The sequence below is a fragment of the Dipodomys merriami genome, unplaced genomic scaffold (assembly GCF_024711535.1).
Source record: "Dipodomys merriami isolate MVZ:Mamm:240054 unplaced genomic scaffold, mDipMer1.0.p SCAF_1389, whole genome shotgun sequence".
Lineage (NCBI taxonomy): Eukaryota > Metazoa > Chordata > Mammalia > Rodentia > Heteromyidae > Dipodomys > Dipodomys merriami.
The window spans coordinates 139,006-158,496 of record NW_027202703.1 but is presented as its reverse complement, the minus strand read 5'-3'; the positions used below and the strand labels follow the sequence as shown (position 1 = coordinate 158,496).

General features: G+C 33.7%; 1 non-coding gene across 1 annotated transcript; it reads left to right on the top strand.

Annotated features, from left to right (window-relative positions):
• The first annotated feature begins 705 nt into the window (after positions 1-705).
• LOC138825630 (U6 spliceosomal RNA) lies at positions 706-812 on the top strand. The gene has a single exon (XR_011371442.1). It is a non-coding gene; the product is annotated as a U6 spliceosomal RNA (small nuclear RNA).
• The last annotated feature ends 18,679 nt before the right edge of the window (positions 813-19,491 follow it).

The following is a 19,491-nucleotide window of genomic DNA, read 5'->3' as shown; positions in this document are numbered from 1 at the left end:
GAATGACATTGCCCCATTTGTTAGGAAATGGAAAAACTTGGAAAAAATTATATTAAGTGAAGTAAGCCAGGCCCAAAGAAACATAGGTCCCATGGTTTCCCTTATTTGCAATATATAGTATATGTATAAGTCAAGCAAAAAAGATTCAGATAATGTGATGTTAAGAAAATGAACCCTTAGATATGCATTTAAATGGTTTTTTTTCTTTCATGCATTTGTTTCTAACGCATTTATAAAATTATTTCTTTGTTGCTTTGTATGTCCCTCCCCCACAGTATAACCCCTGCTTTCACTATATTTGATGTCGGTATAATCTGTGGAGGAGATGGGGAAAAAGAAGTCGTTTAAGGATACAGGTGGACCCGTTGCAACAATGAGAAGTACAAGTTGTCATGTCGAAAACGAACTTTACAACTTTGGTGGGGGGGGGGGGGGAGGAGGAGCCGGGGGAGGAGGCTGGGAAGAGATGTGAAGAGTAAACAAAGGAAGAGGCTGCAATGCTTGATAAGAAATGTACTCATTATCTTGCCCATGTAATTGTAACCCCTCTGTACAGTATGTTCACAGAAAATAAAAATAAAAATAAAAAAAAGAAAAAAAGAAATATATGGTTGTAAAATTTCACGACAATTCTTTTGAACTTCCTTTTTTTTCAATTGTGCAGTTAAAAAAAATCAATTGCACTTTAGATATAAAAAATATTGTGTGCTCAATTCAGCATCACATACACTAACATTGGAACGATACAGAGAAGATTAGCATGGCACCTGCACAAGGATGACATGCAAATTCGTGGAGTGTTCCATATTTTTACAACAGAAGCTGGAGGGGATGTGGCCACAAGGGAACCATACAGCATTGTTGGTGGGAATGTAAACGTGTTCAACCACTTTGGAAAGCATTATGGAGGTTCCTCAAAAGACTCCCCATAAAGCTCCCCTTTGACCCAGCAATCCCACTTTTGGGGATTTACCTAAATGACCACAAACAAGACCATACTAAAACTACTATCACAACTATGTTTATTGCAGCATTATTTATGATAGCTAAGATATGGAACCAACTTAGATGTCCCTTCTAGATGAATGGATCAAGAATATGTGGTATATATAAACAATGGAATTCTATGCCTCCATCAGAAAGAATGACATTGCCCCATTTGTTAGGAAATGGAAAGACTTGTAAAAAATTATATTAAGTGAAGTCAGCCAGGCCCAAAGAAAATTGCCAGTGGGTTTACAAAGTTGTGTTTAATACCACTTCTATGATGGCTTAATGCTTTGTAAACAGAAGTCATTAGAGAAATGCAATTCAAAATTACTATGATACTACTTCATAACTATTATAAGCCTCATCAAAAAAAATCAAAAGAACCAGGTGTGGTGGTAAAGGCTTGTAATTCGAAGCGTTTAGGAGGTAGGAGTAAAAGGATTTGGGTCTGAGGTCATCTTGGGTCCTGCACACAGTAAAAACCTGCCCTTTTAAAAAACTCAAAAGGTAATAATGTTGGCTGATGAGAGTGTGGAGAAAGGGAAACTTTCTACACTCTTGGTCAAAATACAGGTTAGTATTCTCCTTGTAGAAAGTAGTATGCAGTTTTCTAAAGAAATCCAAAGTTGAAATATCATCTGATCCACCAATCATGTGATTATTTCTCTCTGAGTAACTTGTATATATATCTGTATTTCATTGTTATTCACATTATTCACAAAAGCCAAGATATAAATTGAAGTTAAGTGTTCAACTACAGACTAATAAACTGTGGTGCATGCACAAATATATTTTTATGTTTCATCCTTAAAACGAGACTTCTCCCATTATCCACAACCTATAATGACTTGAATGATGTATTCTAAATGAGGAAAAATGTTGTCTTCTGATTTTTGTAAACACACACACACACACACAAACACACACACACACACACACACACACACACACACACACACACACACACACCCCTCAAACATTAAGAGAGAATTTTTTAAAGTAGAATTGCTGGGGCATTTAGGTCATAATGTAGAAAATAGTAGAGATACAGGATGAAACGCTATAGATTTGTAATTTACAACATGAGGATACAGGGGACAACACTGGCCTTACATAGGAATGAAGCTAAATAAGTAGGAGTTGTTATTCCTTATAGGGGTTGCTTTTTTGGGTGTTCTTCCTCCAGTAATGGATAAGAGAAACATAATTCTTTAAATATACCTGCCTGTTTGCAGAAATAATAACAAACAATACAGCAATAATTTTGTATGCTCAACATAGGACAAAATGTCAAATTAAAATACATGAGATTATCCTTGGTGTAAACTAATTATTACAAATAAGGGAAACTCTGGGACCTATGTTTTTTTAAGTCTGGCTTACTTAATATAATTTTTTTCCAAGAACTTCCATTTCCTTACAAATGAGGTGATATCATTCTTTCTGATGAAAGCATAGTATTCCATGAGTGTGTGTGTGTGTGTGTGTGTGTGTGTGTGTGTGTGTGTGTGTGTGTGATTTTCTTGATCCATTCATCTACTGAGGGGCCTCTAGATTGATTCCATATCTTATCTATGGTAAATAATACTGTGATAAACATAATTGTGCTGGTAGCTTTACTGTGGCATTGCTTGTGGCCACCTGGTTAAATGCCCAGAAGTGAGATTACTGGGTAATAGAGGAGCATTATTGTGTACATCAAGGATAATCTTAGTAGATGAGCAGAATAGCCCTCTAGCTATGTACATATGACCGTATAAGATGATTCCAAGTGAAATGAACTCCAAGACATGTTTTTTTTTGTTGTTGTTCTTAATGTACTGCATGATTTCTTTTTATCCTTTTGTGTTTTCCCCACCTATAGTTTATCCCCTGTAGTCGCTGTATTTGGTTTTGATTAACATTTGATTAATATTTAATATTTAGTCACTGTATTTGATTTTGAATAACCCTGGTTATTGTAAATATGTTGATATGAACTAGGTTAGGGAAAGGGAAAAATGGTGAGACAAAGGACAAGGGGGAGAAGACAATATGTTGGAAATAATCTTGGAGGGGCTGTTGGGAGGGAAGAAGGAGAAAAATGGGGGAAGGGATAACAAATTAGAAAAGAAATAAATTCATTACCTTATTTAGGTAACTATAATCCCTCTGTACATTACCTTGACAGTAAAATTTAAATAAAAAAAATAAAATAAAGAATGGATGAGAAGGGGAAACAAAGGAGGAGGCAACAATGCTTGATAAGAAATTTATTCATTATCTTGCCCATGTAATTGTAATCCCTCTGTACGGTATTTTCACAATAAAAATAAACTAAAATAAAATACATGACAGCAGCAATACAGGATATGGGACTGGGGAAAATACTATACTAAGAGTAGAACAGATGTGGAGAGCAGAAATTTTACTTTAACATAGGAAGTAATTAACTAGCATACAGATTTTCAGCCTCATGTCAGTAACTAATCAGCAAACCAATAGAGATAAAATAGAAAAATAAACAATAAAGATGAAGACACAACTTGGACCAAAAATAACAAATGACACAATTAGGAAACAAATAACAAGCTGGTAAGTTTAAAAATATTAACAATAATTCTATTAACAGTTGTTTACATCACAATTTGTTAGAACTGTAATTTAAATCACAGTTTAGTACTATATCATTTTAATAAGTTACTTATTATTGATTTCTTAATGTTGAATCCTTAATATATAATTTTACTTTTAGCAGCTATAGAAAAGAAGAAAGTGAATCTAATTTTAATAATATAGTTCATGAATTGTAAAATTGAGAAGCATTGGAATTTAAACAAATAATATATCATTACTTTTTAATTCTGTGAATTAATGTAATAATTCTAAGTGTATTCTACAATTAGCACTCATCTTAACATCAAATAATAAATTATTGCAAATGACTTTTGGTATTAAGTGGAAGGGTTCAGCACTGTGGTAAAATTCACACCACACAGTACAAGAGAGTATGACTCCTCTCATCTAGCATAAACTGTGGAAATTTGATCTCTACATGCACGTTAAATTCCTGTCTAGGTAACGTCTATAAAATTATATACAATTATATACACGAGGAGTATTTCAGATGATACATAAAAGTCATATACATTAATTATTTTTCTGCACCAAATAAATATCTATAGAGAGACTGCATTTCTGAGTAGATGATGGTTTATGTGTGCCAGATTATTCATATTAAGGCTTATTTTATATTTTTGACATTGTTTCTACAGTTGGATTTAATTTTTCATAAGGGGTTAAGTGTATTATATTGGATATATGAAAGTAAATGGAATCTTTATTCTATTAATCCTTTGCCACTTGTCTAATCCCAATATAAATTATCCATGTGTTTGAAGTAATGAAAATAACAATAGATTTTTTGTTAAAATAACAATAGATATAAGCACAAAAAATCATTCTGTAGTAGACAAGTATTTTCACCTTTATTTTGATAGTTGGTCCTCTTTTACACTACAGAATATTCTTGGGAAAAAGTGCTCCAGGCTGACCACAAATGCAGAATATTATGGTTTGATCTATAATAAGATAAGGAAGGAAGGGGAACCTTTCTTCCAAAAGTCTGCTCCCAGGAATGTGATCAGTTGTATGGTGGTGACTTGGAGATGAACATTTCCAATGAACAGTCATCTTAACAAGCCATCTTGATATAACATTTCTGTAATTCGTTATAGAGGATTTGTTATGGCTTTGCAAGGATGCCAGATTGCCTCATTTTGAGACAATTTAAACAGGAATTTAGTCACCTGTTCTTTGTATCTTTAGGAGAAAAACCCATTGACTCTAAGCCAGGGGATCACAAAGGCTCAGAAAAGCTACTACCTTCAATAGTGATCCTAGACTTCTAAAAACAAAACAAAACAAAACAAAACAAACAAAAAACACTCCAGTAAGCACAGCCAGTCAGGGCTGCTATCACAGACTACATGCAGTCAGGCCAGAAACAGAAGTTGAGAGTCATTTAGTTGATAATATATTTTTTATGAGACAGACTCAAATGAGACTCCAGAGAGAGGGTCAGAAAGACTGATGAGAGGGACTAAAATTGATCACACGAAGATTGGAAAGTAGAATTGCTTGTAGAACAAATAAATCATAGAAAGCCTGTGCATGTAAGAACAAGACAGCAGACCAAATTCCAGAAATGCACATTATCTTAGAGGTCAACTTAATGAATTATCAATGGAAATCTTTGAAATCTTAAATATTTGACCACATGTGGGAGAAGGACAATTGCTGAAGAGAAAGAAAATATCATCAGTCTGTTAGGAGGTCCAGTATCACATTAGGAATTAATAAAGCACAGATTTGTAATAAAAAGAGAAAACAATTATTCCAAATGAGGGGTTCATTTGTTTTGATGTAACAGTTCTTGATTTAGGTGCTAGCAATTAACATACAATTGATCCAGTCCCACAGCTGAGTTGATATTGACTGCAGTATTCTTACATAAATGGAAAGAGAAACTTTACAAATATCTGATGAAATGAATTGAGGATGAAGTGTTCTAATAGTGATATCTGAGGTTTAGACACAGGTGAAGAGGTGGATTTTCTTTTCTAAAATTCCCCCATTTTTATCCTGGTGCCAGTGGCTCACAACTGTAATCCTAGCTACTCAGGAAGCTGAGGACTGTGGTTCAAAGCCCCCTGGGCAGGAAAGTCCCTGAGACTCGTATCTCCATTTAACCACAGGAAAACCAGAAGTTGCACTGTAGCTCAAGAGGTAGAGAACTCACCTTGAGTTGAAGAGCTCAGGGACAGTGCCCAAGCCCAGACTTCAAGCCCTTCAGACTAACAACAAAAAAATCTCCCTTTTCTTGGACTGCCTACCTCTTTTCCTAACATTCAACAAAGAAGCCTTTTTATCACCCACAACATTTAAGTCCTATCCTAGCTACTGCAAATAGAATGATTTGGTTTCTCATGTCAAAAGTTCGTATTTGAAGAAACAAATAACAGCAGTGGTAACGTTTTGCAAGTCCTTGAACTCTTGGCCTGTGTTATGCAGGTAGCTTTCATATGAGATTGTTATTTATTGAATTACTGCTGATGAGGGGAATTACTGGGTCTTAAGGGAGATCTATATTTAGTCTTTTCAGGAAACTCTGTATTGCATTCCACAGTGGATGAACAAGTGTAATTTCCCACCAACAGTGTAATAGAGTTCCCAATTGGCTACATCCATGTCAACATTTGCTAATGTTAGCTTTCTTGATAATGGCCATTCTAACTGGGACGAGATAGAATCAGTCTTGTTTATTTGTAGATTTGTAGGCACCTTCTAGCTACCATAAATGAATGAATCCATGAAACTTATATTGCTCTGAGTCTGCATTCCGTTCTTTTTGCTCTTAGTATAATTTTACCAAACCTTTCATTTTCCTTAAGACTGGTGAAAAGTCACCCTTTCTGATGGGTGAATAGAATTCCTCTCTCTCTCTCTCTCTCTCTCTCTCTCTCTCTCTCTCTCTCTCTCTCTCTCTCTCTCTCTCTCTCTCTCTCTCTCTCTCTCTCTCTCTCTCTCTGTTTGTGTGTGTGTGTGTGTGTAAGACCACTATAGGCCCATGAGTTCATTTCTAAGCCTTCTGTTTCATCTGTAATTTTGTAATTCCGTATTAAATTTGGATTGCTTTCTTTATTGTATTGAAGTATATAGTTGGGATTTTGATGAGTATTGCATTGTCAATTGTTTGGGGGCAGTATTGCAGTTTCTTCATGTAAATTCTTCCAACCAGGAGCATTAAAAGATTTTCCATTTCCTTGAGTCTCCTTCAATTTCCCTTTTTAGATTTTTAAAGTTTTCACAGTAGAGGTCCTTCACATTTTTAATTAAATTAATTAATTCCTGTTGTTGTTTTGTTTAGTTTACATTTGATTTGATTTTGAAACTAATACATATGAGGTTGTTTTTTGGATTTCAGCCTGGATCTTCCCATTGTTGGTAACACAGAAAAACTACTGACTCTTGTGGTTTTATACCCTGATGCTTTGCTGAAGACTAGTGTCACCTTTAGTAACTTGGAGGAGGAAGCTATAGAGTCCTTTAAATACAGGAACATTTCATCTGTAAAAAAGGGATAGTTTTACTTCTGCCCTATTTGGATCCTCTTTATGTTTTTCTCTTGCCTATTGCTCTTGCTAGAAAGTCCACTACCATATTGAAGAGTAGTGCAGAGAGTGGACATCCTTGTCTCATTCCTGATGTTAATGTCTCCGTGCTTCCACGGTTAGGTAAATGCTAATTATCTCTGTCATGTATATATATGTGTGTGTGTGTGTGTGTGTGTGTGTGTGTGTGTGTGTGTGTGTGTGTGATATGTGTTTCATATATATGTGTGTGTGTGTGTCATATATGTGTGTGTGTGAGTGTGTGTGTGTGTGAGTGTGTGTGCGTATTATATTGAGGAATGTTCCATGCATTCCTAGCTTCTCAGACCTTTTAATCATAAAGGGGTATTGGAGCTTGTTAAAAGCTATTACTACATCCCTATGGATGAACATGTGTTTCTTGTCCCTGCTTCTGCTGATGGTTTGTATTATGATTATTGACAAGAATATTCAATCCAATTATATCCTAGGGTGAATCCTATTTGATCATACAATATTATTTTTTGTTAGTTGCTGAAATTAGTTGGTGAGAATTTTATTAAGAAGTTCTGCATAATTGCTTATCAAAGAGTTGGGTTCATAGTTCTCTTTCTTTGTTGAGTCCCTATGTGATTTGAGGAAGAGTCTAATTCTAGCTTCATAGAATGTGTTTGATAATTCCATTTCCCTTTCTATCCATTGAAGAGTTACATCTGTGTATTGTAAGTTCTTTGCAGGCCTTAATTTCATGGTAAATTCATTGAGGCCTAGATTTTTCTGGAATGGGAAGTGGTTTACTGACATTTCATTTTCATTTCTTCTTATGTGTTACTTCTTGCTTCAGATCCAGTATAGGAAAGCATCAATTTCTCCAAGATTCTCCAGGTGATTGACCTAAGATTTTCAAAGTACTCTCTTATAACTTCTCAATTTTGCTTATATCTGTTGTGTTGTCTCATTTTTGTCTCTGATTTTCTGTATTTGGATGAGTTCTCTTTTTGTTTTGTTTTTTTTTATTATGAAGGTGATATACAGAGAGATGGGTTACAGTTACATAAGTAATGAGTACATTTTTAACAGTGTTACCCCTTCCTTATTTTTTCGTGCTTCCCCCAACCCTGACATCCCACTCCCACAAAATTGTAAAGCTTATTTCTAACATAGCGTCTAGTGAATATCACTGTTGCTTTGGTTAATCTTTGTCGACCATTTCTGTGATTTCCCTTCCCTTCCCCAAATCAGATTAACTTATGTATAAGACAAAGGGTACAGAAATCAAAAACAGTAACTACAGGGAATAAACCAAAGGGTAAAAACTAAATAGAAATAACTAAAAACAGTTCACTATACAATCATCTTGTATCCATTTCTTGGAGCTCATTTCGATAAGCATCATTTTATGGTGATATGCATATTGCTATTGAGCTATTGGGAATATCCTAGACATATACTAGTTTTTCTAAATGAGTCAAAATATGTAGCCTATGATTCTTTGGGTCTGGCTTGTTTGAATTATTGTTTCCAAATGATTTCATTTCCTTACAAATGGGGCAATTTCATTCATTCTGATGAAAGCATAGAATTTTCTTGTGAATATATATGACATTTTCTTGATCCATCATTGCTGGGTCATCGGGGAGCTCTAGTGAGGAACCTTTATACTTTTTTTACAGAGTATTTGAACAAGTTTACATTTCCACCAATAGTGAGTGTAGTAATGTTCCTTTTTGGCCATATCCCCACCAGCCCAGCATCTGATATTATTAGTTTTCTTCGTAATGGTCAATCAAACTGGGGTGAGGTGGAATCTCAATTTTGCTTTGATTTGCATTTCTTTTATGGCCAGAAATGTTGCATATTTTTTCATGTATCTATTGGCCATTCATATTTCTTCTTCAGAGAGGTCTCTCCTTAAATCTTAAGCCCACTTATATTATGAGGGTTGTTGTTTCTATGAGGATTTGTTTTTTGGGGGGGTTAACTTTTGGAGCTCTAAGAATATTTGAGATTGAGGTCATTGTATGTTGCAGAGCAACTAAAGACCTTCTCCCAATCTGTGTGTTTTTACTTATCTTTCTATCTATATAAGGTCTCTTTTAAGTCAGATTTGGTAAGGGTCTGTCAAGTCTGTTAATTTATTGAAAGGACCAGCTCTGTTTTGTTGATCTTTCTATGTTTTATTTTGTCTTTATTTAGTTATTTCTGACTTAATTTTTTCATTTGTTTCCGCCCACTTAGGTTTGGACTTGTTCCTCTCTTCAAAGAGCTTTAGGTACATAACAAAAATACTGATTTGAGATTTCCCCAATTGCTTGATGTAGGCATTCAAAGCTATAAATTTTTCTGTAAGTACTGCATTTAATATGTCCCAGAGGAGCTGGTATTTTGTGTGTTCATTTTTGTTAAATTCCAGAAACTTTCAGATTTCTATGCTAATCTCTTCAGTGTCCTACTGGTCATTCAGCAATATGTTGTTCAGTCTTCATGGGTTTGACAATTATTTTTGCTTTAGCTGTTTAATTGTAAGTTTATTCTGCTGTGGTCTGACAAGGTATGGGAATTCAATTAATTTTTCTTTCAATTTGGACAGAATTTCTGTGTGACATAGGATAGGTTGTATTTTGGAGAATCTTGCATGACCTGCTGCAAAGAATGTATATACTGACACTGAGTGTATATTCTGTAGATGTCTCTTAGGGCTAGGTGGTCAATGCAATTATTTAGGACTTCAGTTTCTTGGTTGAGTTTCTCTTGAATAACCAACCCATGCATGACAATGATGGGTTGAGATGTGTTTAAAGGTTATGTAGTATTTGGTTGATGATGTGGGCTGCTCCAGGATTCAGGGCAATGATATTAAACTTGAGATATCCTCCTAATGGAAAGCTGCCTTTATCAATATGTAATGTCTCTTCCTACTAATTTTAATTTGAATTCTATATTATTTTATGTTAGTAATTCTACTGTGGCCTGTTTATGCTGTCCATTTGCTTGAAAATTTTCCTTCCAGCCTTTCAGTTTGAGTATGTGTTTGTTTTTGTCAATGAAATGTATCTCTAGTGGAAACTGGATGGATGTGTCTTGTTTTTTGAAACTACTATCTAATCTGTGTTTTCTTTTTTGGGGGGGGAGTCCAGTTGTGGGGCCTGAACTCTGGGCCTGGGCGCTGTCCCTCAGCTCTTCAGTTCAAGGCTAGTGCTCTACCACTTGAGCCACAGCACCACTTCTGACTTTTTTTCTTCTGCTTATGTGGTGTTGGGGAATCGAACCCAGGGCCTCAGGCATGCAAGGCAAGCACTCTACCACTGAGCCACCTTCCCAGCCCCTAATCTGTGTTTTCTAATTGGAAATTTATGTCCATTGATATTGAGAGTTGAGGCTGGGAAATATCTAATAATTCCTGCTATTTCATACACCTGCTGTTAGGAGCTGTGCCTCATCTATTCTTATTATATTTACTTTTTTCTCTGGTAGGGAGCATTTTATATAACCAGTTGCTCTTCTTCTTGACCTTCTCTATGTAGGATATATTTGATTAATTTCAATCTTGCCGATTTGGTGGAGATAAATTGTTTCAAGTTCTCTTTGTCATGAAATATTTTTTATATATCCTTTAAATGTAAAGGAGAGATTTGCTTGGGACAATATTCACAGTTGGTAGTTGTTTGCCTTTAACGTTTGCCATATATCATGCCAGGCTCTCCTTTTTACCATATCGGCTAAGAAATCATTATTTATTCTGAATGTATATCCTTTAGAAATAATCAGTCTTTTCTCCTGGCAGCTTTAAGAATCCTTTCCTTGATCTCTTATGATCCTCTAATGGATTATGATGTGGTGGTGGGTTGTTCTGTTCTGGTATTCTCTGGTTTTCTAAAGGCTTCTCTTCTCTGAATGAGCCTATCTCTTTGGATGTTTGGCATGTTCTCTGCTTGAATGCTGTAATATTTTTCCCATCCATTTTGTTTCCTGCTCTTCTCCTTCTTGATACCTATCTCCCCCAAGTTTGATCTTCTAACTGAATCTGGAACTTCCAGCAAGACCGTTTCTTATTTCTTGGATTTGTTCTAAATGATTATCTCCTCTTTTCTATTAGACCTAGTCTGTCTTTGACGCCCAACATTATCTTCTATGTCATCTTTTCGCTGTAGAGACTTTCTATTTTGTTTTGGATTTCTCTGTCTCCTAATTGGTCATTTTTAGGGCTTCTATCTTTATTAAAGCTTTGTTTTAGGTCTTGTGTGGACTTTGTTTACATCTTTTCTTTGGGTAGGGGCACTGGAGGGGTTGGTTTTTTAGCTGTATCTTCTCTCATACCTTTTAACTAGGTATCTATTTTTTTTCCTTGGACTCCTTTGCCTTCTCAGAATTTATTTATCTTTCTGTTTGTAGTCTACATGAATTATTTTGCTAATCTTTGGTTGGTCTCATCTTGTTCACAAATTTCCTTGTGGAGGTTTTGTATCTGTTCGTTAATCACATTTTTCAGCATTACTTTTAATGTATTTTGAATACTATCTTCTAGGTCCTTAACTGTCTGTTCTAATGTCTGGTCATTTCCTGTGTGAAGTATACTACCTTGGCATCAGTTTTCTCGTATTTTTCTGATTTGTTTTGTCCATTTGGAGGATTTATTGGCTTTCATTTGGGGGATCTATGATCTTAACAGGTGACTCTCTATGTTCTTGGTTGATTTGCCAGGTGTTGGTTTGGTCTTCTGTTGTGATTTGTTTTTCTAGACTTAGGTTTTTGTCTAGACCGTTAAGTATAGGATTAGAGATCATTTGTGGTGAAATGTTGTCATGTTAATACTTGTGGTTCCAAAGACAGTTCGAACTGTCCAGTGGTAAGGTGAATTTTGTCTGTGTTTGGATGTGGCTGTCTCTGTTCCTGCTTTTTTCCCATGTGGCCCTTTTATTTCCACAGTGCAGCTGTGCTTTTTTTTCACAGCAGTCACCTGCCTGGCTAGGTAACTTATCATAGATTTCTGTTTCCTTGTGAAAACAGTATAAAAATCTTCTTTTGAATTATATATCTATATATAATTATACCTGACTTCGTTTGACCTGCTAGAAGTGGAGTACCTGCTAGGACTCTAAATCTCTGTTTCATTAGCTAGAGCTAGGGTAATTTTCTGTTGTTATTTGGCCATTGTTTTTCCACTTCCTCAGGTTTATTTTTGATATTGTGGCTTTTTTCACATAATTTAGGATTTGTGATGGTTGTATCTGGTTATTTTTGTGTTTCTGTTTGTGTTACTTTGAAATAGTGATTTCAGGCTTCTATGAAGAGACAGTAATAATATGAAATGTATGTTATTACATTGAAAGAAAGAGAGCAGACATTTTAACCTTTTGCTACAAGTAAATTAATATTAAGCAAAACTAAGGAAAATAATTACTTATTTACTCTTTAAAGGATGAGTATAGTACTCTTGGATATCTTGGAGGAAAAGATTTTAGACTCATTACAACTGATTCCTTACATTGAAATTATAGGCTAACCATTCTTTTTCAGAAGACAAAAGCTTCAGTTATTTCATATTAGTATTATAAAATCATAATACCTGCATATTGGTTTGTTTTCATCTGCAATTTCAATTCCATTCTTAATCCATTAGGTATCTAGGGCTTTGAATGACCAATTCCTTAAAATACATATATTTCTTATATTGTGATGTAAATCTCAGTAATATAAATATGAATTCATCTCTCCGTCGCATCTTGAGCTACATTCATATGTAATTTACGCAGTCTCAACCATGAAACATATTTTACTCTTTTCTATGTTTTAATCAATATATCCATTCTCTTTAGAAATATGTTCTCATATTTTTCTAGAAATATGTCTCTCATCTTTCTCATGTTTCTCATCATATTGCTCCAGTGAACATCATGTGTTTTCAGTACTTTAATTGAAATAAATATAAAGTTTTGAACATGAAGACACCCTCCCATTATCACTTTAAAGTAAAACTTTGGGGACTATTTTATATATAAAAATTAAAAAGTACAATGCAAATGTTTGTACATGAATGATCCAATGATTAAGTCAAGTAGAACCAAGAGGTACCAGAACATCGTCTCAATTTATTTAAAGGCACCAAAATATTAGTGCTCATGAATATCACTCATTGTTAGAAAATGGCTAGTCATAACAAAGTTTATATTATATTTGAAATTTAAAAAATGAAAATTACACCCAGATTTGCTGTCAGTATCCTGTTTCCAGGGATATATTTTTTTCAGCAAACAGGGAAGCAAAAAATAAGGAAAGATATAAAATCAGACTGTCTTTCCTTAAGATGATAAGTACACGCAAATCGTGTGATTTATTCAAAGATATGATAAACATTCATAAGAGGATATGTGATCAGAAGTGATATGTAAGCAAAATAACTGGAAAATTTTATATGTAAATTTTGCTTCCAATATAAGATTACAAGGTTTCAATTCATGAGCCTATTGAACAAGATTTTGTATCTGTAATACAGATCCTGTATTCTACATTTTAGACATAGTCCAATTTCTCTTACCTCAGGTCCTGATCAATATTCTTCTACTTGCATGATGTCAATTGCTACTAAAGTAACAAGTTATGTCTTTTTGTCATTTCTAGATCCAATAAATTTTAGTATTTTGGAATAGTAGTATAAATTCATGGAGTTTGCTTTGATGTCAAGTTTGAGGATCCTGTATTCAGGGTATTGTGAATTGGCCTGAAGTAGCCAGGAACATATTATGAATATACAGACAGAGTATACTAAGTTCTAGGGACTTGATCTCAGAGAAAGATAAAGGTCCAGGCAAGATTTTGAAGCCAAGATAAAGCAATGGAGCAAACATCAATCAACTATTATTACAAATGAATGGAACTGATCTCTGATGTGTCTGGTGGCAGCTCTGTGTGTGTGTGTGTGTGTTTGTGTGTGTGTGTGTGTGTGTGTGTGTGTGTAGAGAGAGAATTTTAGTGTATCTTCCATATTTACAGTCCATAGAGCATTACTTGCTATGGAGAAGGTGCTCATATCAGGCTCTGATACCACTGTCATCACTTTTAACTGCTAAAAGCACTTGCTTAATCTCTAATTAAAAAGAAAAAAATAAACTAACATCTTACAGGATTGTTTTGGTAATTAATTGGTATATTGAAGGTCAAAGGGAGGTATTGGAGATTATTATAATCTTTTTCCTCTCTTCTGATTATTACACAGCAATAGTTGTGATTTTCAGGACTTTCTTTCAATGTACTCACAGCTGAATTACTAATATGCTTAATAATATGAAAGATATGATACAGAAATAGATCAGCCAGCAAGCACAAAGAACTAGTGAAAAGATCAAACTTTTGAGCAGGGTTGCCACATCATTTAGGAATGCAATTCCTTCATATGAACTTCAAATTTTGTGGCTTTCCTTGTGTGATTAAAAGGTAAGAAAGTAGAAGCAAGAATTCCTTTTCAGCCAAGTAGAAAATGCTCATGATTCCATTCTCATGTTGCAAATTTCCGTTCCATAAAGACTCTTCATTAGAGTGCTTTCATTTAATATACTTCAGCACATCATCCTTCCCTGTTGGAAACAGGCAAAAAGATAATTTTGTTTGAATATTATCTTATGTAAAATAGTGTGTATAGGCATGATTTGTATAATTACAGATGTTTGTAATAAATGTAAGTAGGAATCATGTCACAACTAAAAATATACATAAAATCACATAACAAGACTAGAAGTCACAGCATTTTGTGCATAAATACATACATTAGATTAGTGCAAAATTTCTATTTTGAGAAAAACTTCATATTAAAGTATAATGCACTTTACTAAGGGTTGAAACATTTTATTGAAAAATATATTTCTTAGAGATATTTTTGCTTCATAATTTTAAGAAGAAAAATGATCCCAAAGTAATTATATTTTTACTGTTTTCCTGTTTCCATGTGTTTAACCTTCAAATTAGAAATCCAGATATATGATTTAATTTAACCAAAAATATTTATTGAGTATAAAGTCCTTCTACTCTCTTCATTTTTCACACTAAGATCACCAAATATGATGAGTCTGAAATAATTAGTGTATTTTTTACCTATGTTAATATTATTTACAATGTGAGTGAAATGTTTAAAAAGTAGTATTTATTTTAGCTTAATTGCTCTGAAGAGACAATAAATGATATAATCAAAGGCTTAAAATGATTAGATTTAAAATTTAGAATTCAGGAAATGGTTTTGACCACTCTGGTTACTGGAGCCTTCACTACAACCTCATGAAACAATTTATATTGATGAAGCAAGAATCTGAGTTTAGCCATTTATGAATAAAAAGTCATGTAGTTCTGAATATGTAGAGTTACATATCAAACATAGAAAATTTAGCTTTTAAATACTTGAATATGCTAGTACATTTAATTGCAGGGTAAGTACTTGTTCTGAAAGGAGATAAAATTGCATTTATTTTGAAATGTAAACCTAAGTATTCATTTGAATAAAAGACAATGTTTAAAATATCACTCATTCAAGAAAGAAGATGTACAGTTAGTTGTTTTTCATGCCAATTATGTTCTCTAAATTTACTATGAATACTAGATTAGTAAACCTAATTCATTACTTTCTGGGAAATAGAAATTCAATTTCCTAAAACTCATGACTATAACTTTTACTCAAACAATTGCTAAGTAATTGTTTTATATTTTTTGTCATGGGATATTATTTGATATATTTTTTCATTAAGTTAAATAATTGGCCAATAACAATATAAATTATGCATGAACAAAGTTTATCTAACACAAGTATTTCTTTCACAAGACATATCATGGCTCTCTTAAGGAACACGAGAAAGCAGTGTGCTCTTTATTAATTTTTAGTTATTTTCTTAATAGTTATTAATTGTCAGAAGTGGCAATTCTATAATATATTTAAAGCATTTGATTATACTCCTTCTATTTCCTTTTCATTGCTCCTTTCTCCAAAGATCTTCTGCTTTTCACATAAAATTACATCTTCATATACGTGCATATAAACTAATTTGGAATATTTTAGCTAAACTGCAACTTAATTCAAGATCTACAGTGGATTAATAGGATGAATAAAAACTTCAATATTTTTTGTTAACTTCTGACTTGAGTTATCACTATTATTATGGTTAGGGTTAGGATCCCAGACAGAATTAGAATTAGAATTAGAGAAATAGAAAATTTAGGTTCAACACAGGATGACCCATTGCAACAATGATACGCACAAGACACTATGTTGAAAATGAACTTTACACCCTGGGGAGGGATGAGTAAAGGAAGTGGGGAGGGATGGGATAGTGGGAGAACAAGACAGAAGGGGGTAACAATGCTCAACAAGAAATGTACTCCTTATGTTACACGTGTACTTAATCCCTCTTTAAAGCATCTTTACAACAAAATAAATTTTTTTAAAGAATAATGAAAAATAAAACCTGCCAGTACATAGGAAAACACTTAAAAATTTTAGGTTCAAAATGCAATAAAATTTAGACCTACATGCTGAGCAAGAGTTAGAATAAATGTGAAAAGGCTTCTTCTTAACATGATGATTCAGATATATGTAGGCTTAGAATTAGGCAAGGTGTTCCAGTTAGAGCTGGGTTAGGATGAGAAAAAAGATATAAGATATTGTGTAAAACTGTCACATATTTTAAGAAGAATGAAGGGCATCAAAGTTAGAATGAATGAAAACCAGTGTTACTTTAAACATTCAGATATAATTTGGTTTAAAGTGTGAGATACTTTGTTTGTTCTAGCTAGGGATAGGGAAGGATAAGCTTTACTGTCAATTTTACTTTTACACTAAGAAGTAGAAGCAAAAAATGTGTGATTAAATAGAATCTAGACAATTTTCCTTACATTAACCATTTGGTGTTAAATCAGACGGTGATTAAGATTAGGTTTCTGGTTAACCGGGGTTGAGGATTGAGTAAAGAAATGGGGTAAATTAGTGGCTTGCACCTATTATCCTAGCTACTCAGGAAGCTGATTTCTGAGGATCACAGTTCAAAGCTAGCCCGGGCAGGAAAGTACGTGGACTTATCTCCAATTAACCACCAGAAAACCCAAAAGTGGTGCTGTGGCTCAAGTGGTAAAGCACACACCTTGAGCTAAAGAACTCAGGGATTGTGCCCCGGCCCAGAGTTCAAGCCCTACGACCGATAAAAAAAAAAAAAAAAAAAAAAGAAATGTGTTAAATGATAAGTAAAGCTGAACTTATTTTAGGTTCTAGGAATTCAGGAAATACTGGGATAATGGAAGTACAATTTATTTCATAATATCAGGAATTGAAATCAATGGGTATAATGATTCCTGTTATGGAACAAGATATATTCCGAATTAAGAGTGAGAAAATCTGTAGGGTTTACAGAAAACCTGAAATTTATTTCAAGAATTATAAGTGGAATTTCAGTTATGATTGCAGAAAACGAGCATTTTTCATAAATTTTAGAATTGGGATACTATTAGTATCAAGGTTATGGTTAGGATTCGAGCCATGGTTAGTGTTAGAGTGAAGGAGAAGAAAATGAGGCTCAAACTGAAGGTAAATTTTAGAATAAGCCTGGTAATTAGAATGAATGTGAACTAGAGTATTGCTATTAATATTAGAATCTACTTACAATTAGGCTTATGGTTATTGTCAATGTTCCAGTTAAGATTAAGTTAGGGTTAGAAAATGACTAAATATTCGAAAAAATGAAATCAATTTTTGGAAGGCTTATTTGAATCAAGTTAGGATGAGTGAAAACTAGTGTACTTGTGTTAGTGTTAGTATTGTCATACAATTAGGATTAAGATTAAGGTCAGTATTTTGGTCTGATTATGATGACTGTTATGAATAAGAAAGTTTTTAGTATAAAATTCAGTTCTCACTAACAAGTAGAAGCAAAAATATGAGACTGAATAGTAACTAGAGCATTATCATTATATTTATTTCTCAGTGATCATTCTTGTAATGATTAATGAGAGTTTTCCAGCCAGGTTTAGGTTGAGAGTTAGCATTAAGTAATGGACTAGAGGGTAAGTAAATCTGAAACTGTTTTAGGGTACAGGGTTTGTGGAAAAGGTAGGATGAATGGAAACTACAAAATTTTTCCTGATAAGACCTGTTGCAACAATGAGAAGTACAAAATGTCATGTCAAAACCAACTTTACAATGTCGGTGGGGGGGAGGGGGGTATAATTGGGTGTGGGGAGGGGGGAGGCTGGGAAGGGAGGTGAAGGGTAAACAAAGAAGGAGGCTGCAATGCTTGGTAAGAAATGTATGCATTATCCTGCCCATGTAATTGTAGCCCCTCTGTACAGTATGTTCTCAAATAAAATAAAATAAAATTTAAAAAAAAAAGCCTGGGACTTAACTGTCCAACGTGAAATAGTTATTGTGGAACAATCTAAGTTAAGAGTATCAAGATTTAAACTAGGTACAGTGGCTCAAATCTGACAGGAAAATTTTCAAATGGTTTTGCAATGAAATAAAAAAGTTTAAGAATAGGTTTAACCCTAAACTTCACATTTGGATTTTGACTCAATAATCTCTGAATTACCATCATCTATGAAGAAGACACAAAACGCTGATTTTTACCAAAATGTTTATAATTTTGATATCATACTTTATAGTAATATGAAAAATAAGATCTTATGTTTTCTTTAAAGATATTTATATAGTTTTTGTTTCTTAAGCAAAACTTTATGAACAGGGCAATAAATATTAAATATTCTAACATAAAAAAAATTTTTCCTGATAAGAGAATTTGAGGACAAGTAATATAATCGTTCATGATAGAGAACAAGATAACTTCAGAGGTAGAGTCAGAAAATTTGTGGGAATTAGGGCATACTGAAACTAATTTCCAGAGTGCAAACTGGAGTATTCATTAGTATGATTAAAAACTAGTCTTTTTCTTAAACATTAGAATTCGACTAGCATTAGGGTGAAAGTTAGGTTTCAGTTCCAGCTGGCTTAGTGTAAGCATTAGGGAAATGGAAAGTTAGGGTACAACTGTAAGTAAATCTTCGAATAAGTCGAGTTATAATTAGGATGAATGTGAAATAGGAAACGGCTAATAATATTAAGATTAGGGTATGATTAGTGTGAGGGTTAACCTGAATATTCCAGTTAGAGTTAGGGTTACAATAATGGAAAGATAATGAGCAAAACTACAAACTATTTTATGAAAGATAAGTTGAATCAAAGTTAGGATGAATAAAAACTAATGTATTTGTGTGGCTTTTAAAATCCAAAGCACATTAGTTCCAGTGTTAGGGTTACTTTTCTAATTCAGGTTAGGCTTAGGGTTAGGGAAGGGTAAGCTTTAAAGTAAAAGTGAATTTTTTGTTAACATTTTCAAGTAAAATATGT